The sequence below is a fragment of the Bactrocera oleae genome, chromosome 5 (genome assembly GCF_042242935.1).
Source record: "Bactrocera oleae isolate idBacOlea1 chromosome 5, idBacOlea1, whole genome shotgun sequence".
Classification (NCBI taxonomy): Eukaryota; Metazoa; Arthropoda; class Insecta; order Diptera; family Tephritidae; genus Bactrocera; species Bactrocera oleae.
In genome coordinates this window covers 39,180,535-39,191,996 of record NC_091539.1, presented here as the reverse complement: position 1 = coordinate 39,191,996, position 11,462 = coordinate 39,180,535, and the positions used below count along the sequence as shown (strand labels likewise).

At 36.4% G+C, this 11,462-nt stretch overlaps 1 long non-coding RNA gene across 1 annotated transcript; it reads left to right on the top strand.

The window, feature by feature from the left end:
• Positions 1-6,875: 6,875 nt before the first annotated feature.
• On the top strand, positions 6,876-10,772 carry LOC118681480 (uncharacterized). Its single transcript, XR_004977228.2, has 2 exons — positions 6,876-8,249; positions 8,318-10,772. It is a non-coding gene; the product is annotated as an uncharacterized lncRNA (long non-coding RNA).
• Positions 10,773-11,462: the final 690 nt, after the last annotated feature.

Genomic DNA, 11,462 nt, shown 5'->3' with positions numbered 1-11,462 from the left:
AAAAATAACAAAGCAAAACAGCTGCAACATAAGCAATAACAACAACAGTAATGGCGTCGCAAAACGAATGGGCATATACAAATTTGCATATTCCCGTTTGCTTTGCAAGGAAAAGTGTTTAAATAAATATAAAAAAAATGTGAAAAAGTGCTTTCTCACCTGCATTTGACTGCGCTTGAGTTGTTGCGCTTTAATTCCCCAAAGTGCGACAAAGTCCTGTGGATTTAAGAGCACAGTGAGATTATATTTTTGTGTCTTATTTTTAATCTGAATAAAGTTTAATTTAAAGTATTTTAGAAATATTATAGAAATAGGTAATCTTATTATATGAAACATTTATTTTAAAACGAAAAGATGCTTTGTTTCAAGAGGTGTTTCTAAAAATCTTAAATTGTATAGAGACCTATAGATTACACCATTAAATTGAGTAGTTTAAAATGATTTAATATCTCCTTTCAAATTTTATTTTTATACACTGAACAGGGTATACGCCTCGAAGTTTGCAACACCCAAAAGCAAGTGTCAGAGACCGATAATTTCGATGAAAAGTCAGCCATAGGCACTGGAGCCCATATACTCGGTATCTGGGGGCTTGAAAACTTAAGATCCGATTTCGCAAATTTTTAGATTTGAAATAGAGTACCTCAAAGGCACTATTTGTACAAAGTTTTATTTCGATAACGTCATGATTTATACGCTATAATATTAAAGAACCACATAAAATATAAAAATTGTATACGTTGGAAGTAAGTGGTTATAGTCCGATTCCGCCCATTTTCAAAACATAACATAAGATTGTGAGGTTGAATAAGCTTGATTACTGTTGAAATTAGAGGAGTAGTTACTCAGATATAGGATTTCACCTAAAGAGGTGGGTGGTGCCATGCCCATTATACAATTTTGTCAACGGTTCCCATCAGCTCCTCCTATTTTTATTTAACATTTAAGTTAGGTAAGGTTAGTCTGGTAGGCTCCTGAGCCACGCATATACCAGTTTTGGTCCCTAGCAATACCAGATGGAGTGCTGTTACGTAGTTCATGCGAGAGTAGTTATCGTTCAGGATACCAGCGCTTAACATGGATTTCAATTCCTCGCTATCGACACTTCTTAAAGTGATTCATACCACGGCTGTCCGCATGTTTGAAGCGTTGCCTCGTTAGTGCGGGACAAATGTACACGAGATGATTCATTGTTTTCCTGGTTCCTTGCTCTGGACATTTTCTGTAATAAATTCGCTCTGTCAGCCACAAACTGCAGGCGTGTGCTGCCACCAGACTGTGACTTCTATAACATATAGCTGCCATATAAACTGAATGATCAATGTAAAGTTCTTTTATGGAAAAAGTTGTTATTTTTAAACCGAAGTTAACGTTTGTTCCTGATTTTTATTGGTACTAACGTCAATATGTTTTTTCTCAACCACGCTATTTTAATCATTAACTGTCTTTCTAGTTTTCTTAGCAAACAATGAGGAAATTTACGGAGTTTTAGAGAACGATGACTGGGAAAAGATATATGAGAAGATAATATGCGTAACTATTAGATTTGAACAAACAGCGTACAATACGAATTGATATTATTCTGAAAACTAAGAATGCAGGAACTGCATTCAGCTGAATGTCATGAGCAAACCACAAACAACAGAAATTAGGAACGAAAGTTCTATACAGACTGTTAAAAGTCAAGATCAAAATCTGTAAGTGTGATTATGTAAGTAACTCTCATACTCATCCCATCTCTCATAAATCGTAATTTAATCTAACTCGTTTGATAAGGTCTTCAACACGCTATGTGAAAAGTAGTAGAAAACTCTCTGTAGTACCATTTGAAAAGTGGATGGTTGCGCTGAACCACAAGGTATACAAAAAACTTCTGTAATAATGCGAATAAGCATAGAGCTTATGTCTTTCTCACCGTTATATTTCTCTCACCGTTATTTCGAAGCTTTTTATAACAATTTCTCTATCGCATAAACATCGAAAACAGCTCGACCTTCAAATCAAGCATGTAATAATATTTTGAGAGAGGTATACGTTAGATTTCTTCATTTGATGATTGACCCAGCCGATTGAAATTGCATAGACCTTAATAACAAAAACTTCATAATGTAGTCCCATCTTGCAATTTTGGACAATCTGTAAACGTTTGCTTATTTGTAATTCCATTTCATCACTCCATCCTTGTTTCGACTGTTTATGAAAATTATATATGTATGTATATAAATTTATGAAAAGCAAACTTTAGTTTCATTCCTAGCCTCTGCTTTAACTTCACTTTTATCGCTGAGCCAGTGAGTCAACGAGATGAGAGTGGCTGAGGACATCCTCTTACTGTTTCGAAAGGTACTTATTAAGAATTTCAATATTCAAAGTCCACAAATGTGTCATGCTAATTGGCAACTCCATTTATTGCTAGAGTTCGAAGATCTCGGGAACCCTGTAGGAACTCTTTAGCCTCTAGCTTATTTTTAAAAAAGTTTCCAAACTCAAACAAAGATTTAAAATTATTAAAAGATGATAGAGCAAGATAATCTGACTTGATGAAACTTTTTTAGATCGGCTTGAAGGTCACCTTTTTAGTTCCGTTTGATTAAATTTCGATTAACTCTGTTCATTCTACTAAAAGCGGTTTTTTTTTGTAAAAGAAGAGAATGCTCTCTACTGCCCTAATAAATATTAGAATGAATGAGACCGCAAGAGTTCAGTAGTTATATATATGCTATAAATGTATTTTAACTGTTAAAGATTCAGAGTTCAGTTCCAGTTAAATTTTTATTGATCATAAAATTTTAAGATGTTCCTAAAAATAAAAAAATGTTTCTGAAGTAAAAAAAATTGTACCAGTTTTTCATGAGCGCTTTAAAGGAACCGCTTATGCATATTCCAATTTCCTATAACTACCAACCATGCTCCATGCTGACGTTCGACCGCATCGCTACTGAGCGCAGTGGCATTTATCAGTCTTATTTATATTCAATAATTTTTGCTCGATTTCTCTTTGCATGCAAACCAAATTGTTCGAAGACAATTTCAATTGGGAAATGCATTTTGTGTACACAAGAACCGCTGCAAGCTCTCGTCGCAATTCCACGGTCGCTTGCAACGCTTATCATGCAAGGCGCATACCGTTGCTTGAGCCGAGATGCTTTATCGATTTTCGTCGTGCTACGCTTATTTACGCTGAAATAAGAAATTCATAAGAAAATAAATACAACAAAATCATGAATGCAACAAAAATATGAATGCAATTGTGCAACGGAGCATATGACGAATTTTTGAAAAAAAAAAAAAATTTCGTGGTGCAACATACGGCGAACTGCTTTTATACTTGTGATGCCACAGCGCGGCGTTGAATGCATTTTTTTTGCGTTGTATTCGGCGTATTGGCAATCATTAGGGAGTTGCGTGTGCAACGCTTGCATACGTATATGTGTATAGATATATGTAAGTATGAGTGTGCCTCTGCTTCAATAAGCTGCTCCCCTTTGACATCGCTTTTTTACGGCTTTTGAACAGTATTTTCGGTCATTTCATCTTTGCAATTTTATGTTCAAAATATTTCTGCGTTTTTCATGCAGCATAATTTTCACTCACTCACACACACACACACATAAACATTTGTCGGTACAAACGTAAAGGCAGCAAGTAAATGGAATGCAGTCAATTTCATCAGCAACGTCTGACTGGAAATGATTGTATGACTGAGTCAATAGCTACCTATTTCACTGCCAAACTGCCAGCCAGTCAACCAGTTAGCCACCTCGCCTTGCCAACCGATTGTGCGTTACATTCGACATTTATTGAAGAGATTTTCAGTAGGGACTGCACCATAGCTGGTCGCTTCATTATTTCGCCCCTGTCTCCCTCACTCACTCCCTACTTCTTTATCTATCTGTATCGCTCTCTCTCTCTCTCTCTCAATTTGATTGCCTAAATCTGCTGAGCTATCTATTTAACCTAATGCAGTCGCTTTATTCGGCTCACTGTTGCATTTTATGGCAATGGTCCAATTTGTCCTCTGCCCTACTTAGGCGAAAGAAATCGCAAGCATACGATATGGAAATAAAATGAAATTTTACATGAACAGGGATTTTAGCGAAATAGCAGGCGAAGACTGTATTGAAATATGAGATATGTGAAGACTAAGCTACAAAAAAGGTATAACCATTACATTTTATTCGAGGTTTTGGTGTCACTTCGTGGGCTTACAGTGGAGATGATTTGGTGCATTTGGTAGACGATTTTTGATTATTATTATTATTTTACTAGCTTCACTTGTACATATATTTGAAGCGCACTGTCGAAAATCGATCAAAAGTTTTAACCGCACAATTAAAAAGCAAAGGGATATTTCTACGCAATTATACGCACCAACAATGCATGCTTTCATATGATTAATAAATGTCTATGTTTTTATGTTTGTAAGTATACTCAAACACATCCAAAATAAAGTCAAAACACTAGAAGCCCAGATTGCAACAAAATACTTGGCAAAGCTAGGAGCATAACAACGGGTGTTTTTCTTTTTTAACATATGGTTTTCAATGAGTCAATAGGTTTTTCGGAGTTTTTCTTTGGATCAGCTGTTACTTATGTTATTACTTATTATTGACATTTGAAAATTAAAACACTTACTCCGCAACAAGCTTTGCAAATCGCGCAAATTTATTACCAAAATAAATATTGGGCCGCGCGACTCATAGCGCGCTGCGTCCAATATTCGGTCGACATAATCACCCACCAGAGTCGGTAATTGGATCGGTTTCGCCCAACGTTTACTCTAGTTAACAATTCGCATTCTCAAATGCGCCGTACAGTGCGCCCGCAAACGACCCTATAGTAAGAGTAGAGTATTCCCAATAGGGATTTTCACAGCTCGTGGCGGTCATATTTTTTAACAAATTTGTGTCAAATTTTGTCAGTGTGTTCTGTAAGGTTTGCCATTTCATCGTGTCACGTTTCACTTTGGTAAAAGGCTTGGAAATTGTCCAAATTATTACGCAAATTAACGTTCTCCAAAAAATTCACAAATTCACGTTATTCGAAAAATCTTCTTCTGAGATGAGGCCAATTCCTGGCTAATGGCTTGGTCAACAAACAAAATGGTCGCCATTGGGGTGAGTCTAATTCTCGTGTGGTTCAGAGAACGCAATTGTATGCTATTTCCTTAGAAATGAGACAGCAAATGCCGTTAGCATCAATAGCGAGCTTTATAACATAAAATTGGCGTAAACGGGTGGAGATATGCAAATGGAACCGTGGTGGTTATTTAGCAGACATTTTATAATATAATAATAAAATAAACAAACAGAACCCATTTTGATCACATTTCAGCGTTTTATTTAATTTTAACATCACGTCGTTCTTGTTGGTAGACCCTTTACTGCAACAATTTCAACGATTCCGTAGCCGTAATTCCAGTTTTCCAGAAATTGAAACCAAAAGCAAAAGCAGATCTTTGCGAGCGAGAATTAATATTTTAGGTTAGAAAATAAGGAGTATTTATTATTCATTTTCAAAAATTAATTAATCGCATCAATTAGTGGATTTATTGAGAGCACACATCAGATGCAGATAATTTCACGTTTTGGGCTGGTCGATTGTCCACCTAGATCACTCGTTGTTTGTATTCCGACGCGAAAAGACGTGCGTGCGCATCGTTGAGACATTTAAGTGAATTTTCTATGAACAGAAATTATAGGCAGTGTTATTACCTGGCGCGAGTTAGATCGAAGGCCAGAGACAAACAAAGCTTTACCGCGAGTAATTGCTTATGAATAATAGGCAGTGTGCCTGGTGCGAGTGCATAACAAAGGACAGTGACCGTGTTGTTTACGTACAGTGAAGGCACCGTTTTTTTTTTGCGGTCGTAATAGGCTCGAAGGCCATTGACAACATTGTTCTAGCGCAGGTACGCGGTCGAGTGTGCCATAAGTGATTACAAACTTTCTGTGGACTTCTCGGAAGTGCGCGTGATTGATTAACCCAGTGGTACGGCGGATATTTCGTTAGGTCGCGAGTTTTTCGTGTTGTATCGTATCGGTACTGGTCGGTAGGAGAAGTATGTCTCCACCACGGAGGAGAGGGGCGAAGTCACTCGCCGAGAGCGAGGAGTGAGAGCCCTTGATGAACACTGCAGCATCATCAGAAGGCGAGGAGGAAGTGGCGCAACTGCTGAAGCCCCCACCGCGCAGAAAGGCTCGCTTGGCCTCTCCACCGTTGGAGAGGTCTTGCGAGAGCGCCAGCGAGACGGGAGCGTCAAAATCTGCATCCGGAGCAGCTAAAAGTGCAGAGAAGGAGACAGGAGAAAGCCAAAAGCAAGAAGGGGAAAGGAAAGGTAACAAAGGGGAGTTTATTTTTACTAATAAGGGCGTTGTTGGGGGTGGCGCTATCAGCCATGTTGCAGCGATGAAAGCTGTAACAGCTGAAGTCAGCGCGGTGGTTTTCGGGCGGGGGGCAAACATAGAGGTTTCTGACATGAAGGGTCTCATGGAGCTTGCCTCGAAGTACGAAGCACTCCTGATGACTATAATTGCGGAGAACGCTCATCTTCCCGGGCATGTAAATGCCCTTAAGGGAGGTTATGGGGGATCGTGAACGAGCAGACTAATGGTGGCTCCCGCGACTTCGGCGTCTGCCCCTCCGGCACCCGTGCTGGAGGCAATAGCGCCGATCTGGTCACCCGGGGCTTTTGTACCCAAATTAAAGCCTAAACAAAGAATTCAGCATTAACGGATATAAAAAAACTGATTGATAGAAATTCGCTAAGAATTTATTATCGAAATGTTAGAGGTCTTAATACAAAATTAACCGACTTGTACTCAAACAGTTCCAATTCTAATTTTCATATAATTGGATTTACAGAAACATGGTTAAAACCTCACATTTTTTATAATGAGATTTTAAACAGCGAATTTCAAATATTTACATGTGATCGATTTAACTGGATCGGAGGAGGTATTTTATTTGTCGTACATTCCGCTATTCCATCTGAAGATGTTCTCGTTCCGCGAACTGACTCATTTGAATTTAAATGTATTGGAGATAAGAATTATATAAATTGAAAAACAGAAAAACTCGATCCTTTAAACATTAAAAAAAAAACCGGTTCACTTGTCGACTATTCTAAATATTCTGTATTGCGTCGAAAGTATTTTGACGAAAATAATTCCATTGCAGACAGCAGTGATACACTGATTGTTGTAATGCAACTCAATGTGGAAGATGAACTACAGTTTTTACGAAATTATCCGAAAAACGAAAGACAATGTCGTTAATGTGGAATATAAATTGAAGGCAGAGGAATTTGCCGGGTTCTTACTGTTTCCTTATAGAAACAGCGGGTTTAAAGTTCAGAATTTTTGGAAGTTACAACGACTATTTATTTTATATTCTTATCCTTCTTTGAATATTAGATAATTAATAATCAAAAAGGCGCAGTCGAAGAAGTGATGTTGATCCTCGTACGCTCGATATGTATGTTGGGAAGACTTGAGAATGCCAAGACCTGCAATCTAGATACTTCAAAGAGTTTGCGTGGAGTGGAGGAACAACTGACGGCCCGGAACCTCTCTTTTCTGTAGGACCACACACATTACGGTAGGTGCCACGGGGGAACAAAGGGCATGTAGAAATCACTAATGGCAGCTGCTTTTGGGAGGGTTCCACAAACCATATACTAGTGTGGATGTACACCACGTCAGTTAGACCAAAGTCACATACAGGAACAACTGCATGGAACAGAATTTTTCCGCGAGAAAGTGTAAATAATTCGTTTTATGGTGCAAGGTGGTGGATAATATGAGCTTGGTCAATTCTGACGGTCCACTATCCAAAGAGCTAATGCCAAGGAAATTTTTGAAATTACTTGCAACTTATAAACGCATCAAGAAGCGAAACGGGCATACTGGGAAAGAGGTAATACGCTAAGAGTTCTATGAAGAGTCCGAAGTGGGGTATGATAGGCTTCATTCCATACAACCGCCAGCCAAAAATTCTCAAAGCCGATAGCGTTGACGTATGTGAAGTTAGTGGCGACGAGAAGACTGACGACTCATATGAAATTAATTTCTTAAATGAGCTAAAAAAAGCGTCCAAAAACTGCCACCAATGAACCATTTGATTTCTTAAAAAATGAAGCTCTAAAAGAAGTATACGAAGTTCAATTTTGGATAACATGGCAACCTTAAAATCATCATTTCTTTCATTTTTGGCTTGGTTGCCCGTACGTACCACGTGGTCTCAAATGCGTAAGTAGATAAATTGTGAAAATAATATAAAATTGATTTAATTTTACTATCTTATACAATTCCAATAGGTGGGGTTAAAATCATCTTTTCATTCTTGGTTTGGCGTAATTAGAGTATACATATTTTTAAAATAATATAAAAAATTTTATATATAACTATTTAATACACTTTCAGTAGGTGTGGTTAGAACCATCCAAACCAAAGTGCCTATCTTAGTGTGAAACGTGTTGTAGCAACTAATGACTCAATTTTGAAAGTACTACGTCAAAGGCTCTATCACCTCTCACTGCGGATGAGGTATTGGTTTTAACAAACAAATGCAAACTTCAAAGCAGCAATATTATAATTTCCTTCATATATAATTCGACTTACTTTTGGTCTATATAATATACAAAAATATATTGAAGATTGAAGATTTTAGATTTTTTTTGATAAAAATCGTATTTAAATTTGAGACTAATTGGTTTAGCCGTTTTCGAGTTTTGTTGTTCACCGACTTTGAAAACACCATTCTGAGAAAAACACGTTTAAAGTTTGGAACGCACTTCATATGGGATAAAAAACTCTGAAAGGCCTTTTCAAATTTACGTGTAACTTCGAAAATATTCACTGGAACCATATGATATTTTCTGTGTGTATTCTTATATATTGTGTATGTACTTTAAGAAAATAAAATTTTAAAACATCAATGTTTTAAAATTTTAACTGTATGTAATCCTTTAAAAATACGTCTTTTTCAATCCGAAAACCGCACCGTCACAAAAATGGCCACTATTTTGAACGCACTATTCCAAAGAATGGTCTCGTTCCTCATCAATCGCTGATGTTGCAAGAGAAGCGGTAGAAGATAAAATTGCTGGTATGAATAAAAGTCAACCAGTACCTCAGTGTACAGAACAACCTTTAACGTCGTCCAACACGCATTGTCACCCACTTATTCAACCTATTTTGAGTTTCCTCAATGAAATATTTGAGGAGAAGAATAAATCAAACAGTGTGATTGCAATAACTCCAGGTTGTCCCTATTACGAGCGGCCAAATGGATTGGAAGGTAATTACTTTTCAAGATCTTTTCAAAAACTATTTGTATCTCCATTACAGAGCAACGAAAATTATTCGAGCATCTAAGCATATATGCCAGTCGATACCTTTGTGTTCCACCTACTTCTACAGAATCGGAAAGCATGTTTCGCCAGGCTGGATTGCTGATATCAGATTGAAGAGCAGCACTAAAAGTTAAAAACGCCAATAAATACTATTTTTTAACAAAGGAAACATTTTAATACTCTCGCAACATATTGCTACAGAGTATAATAGTTTTTACAGCTAACGGTTATTTTTATCACCTAAAACTAATCGAGTTAAATATAAGGTTATATATAAATTATATAAATAATCAGGATGAAAAGACGAGTTAAAAGCCGGGCGATAAATCAAGCACTAAACACTCCAGAAACATTGAATTTTATTTTCGGGATGGTATGAGATGATATTATAGGAACCGACTTCAAGGTTAGACAATGAGCGTGGCACCGCCCACTTTTAGGTGAAAACCCATATCTTGGGATCTGCTTAACCGATTTCAACCAAATTTGGTATATAACATTCTTCTTCTATATTAAAGTGCGAAACTGGGCAAAATCGGATTACAACCACTCCTATTTCCCATATAACACCATTTTAAATTCCATCTGAATCTTTCACTTTCCATTAATGCGTTTAAAGTGTGCCATCTTGTGACCAAAAATTGTCTAAATCGAACCAAAACTGTTCAAGGCCCTAGTTACTGAATATGTGGACCACAGTGCCTATTGTTGACTTCCTATAGCCCTTATATACCTAATATAATATAATTGGTGGTGGTATGTGAGGTACCTTAATGAAACACTAGGAGCATTTTATTAGCCTGTGGCATGTTAGTAGTATGTGGTATTGCCAAATATTGATAAAATCGGATTAATACTACCCTCTGCTTTCATATACTACTTATAATGCGTTTTGTTATTCTAACCAGTTTTATGCCGAATATGTCGGTCAATGAGTATTACTTTATCAAAATATGCTCTCGAGTATAGCTGACCAATGTCAAAATTACCATCTTTCTCTATCCCCAATATATATATGATTTCCACATCTTTCATGTCTTTCAACATGACTTTAAACCGCTCCGGTTGATCAAAATGTGATATTTTAATGAAATTAAGTGGATACGTTTTCTTAAAAATTATGTGGTTTGCCGACTGGAATTAGAATAAAATTAATATATAGCTCGGTCTAAACCTCACACCTTCATATAGTGAATTCCGATTCTGTGATTAACGTTTTCCACATAAGCTTATAATAAAAAATTTAGCCACTTTGGTCGATTTAATACATACATATGAGTAAAAACACGTCAAGTGGACCCCCCATTATCCACTTGATCATCGAATTTGAATGTGAGTATTTTTTCATAAAGTAGTCATCATGAGCAAGTAATCCCCCGCTCAGTTTTTTTTAATTTTAATTTTAACAACAATTTTTTTTTAATTGAAAATTTTTACTACTTTTAGCTAAAAAAAATATGTATGAATTTAAATAATTTTTTTTTTTTCAAATTGTTAATTAACTTTTGAGTTAAGAAATGAAAATTTTAATGACTTCTCCCTCAAAAACTTAAAATTTTTTTTTTTAGTATTTTGCAATAAACATTAAAGTAACGAAATCCGCAAAAAAATTTGACTGATCGCGATTAGATTAAGCAAAAAAAAATTTTTATGGCGGGCGGTCATCGCTGCCGGTATAGCGCTGCAGGTATAGCGGTTCGGCAACGCAATACTTAGAGTGTGTTGCATATTTCATTTGTATGTTGGGATGATGGTCTCACATTTTGCTTGCAGTGCATTAGCATGAATGTGGTTGAACAATATGCATAATACCTTCCCGCTTAATAGTTTCAAAGAAATACTTAAGACGGGAATTCCCTAATCCACCAGAATGTATTGAATACCCGCTATTAATATTTCAAGGCCAAATTTTTAACTGGAATATCCTATTCTTTAAGTATTTAAAATCCATAATTTTTTTACCCCATATTTTTTCTATTCTTTATAAAACATTCAATTAACATTACAATACTTGTTTTAAATAAAATGATATTCGAACTAAATCCTTTGCGGCTAAAAGAAATAAATATGAAAGCATCTTAATATTTTATGTCCCATCTACAAGTAT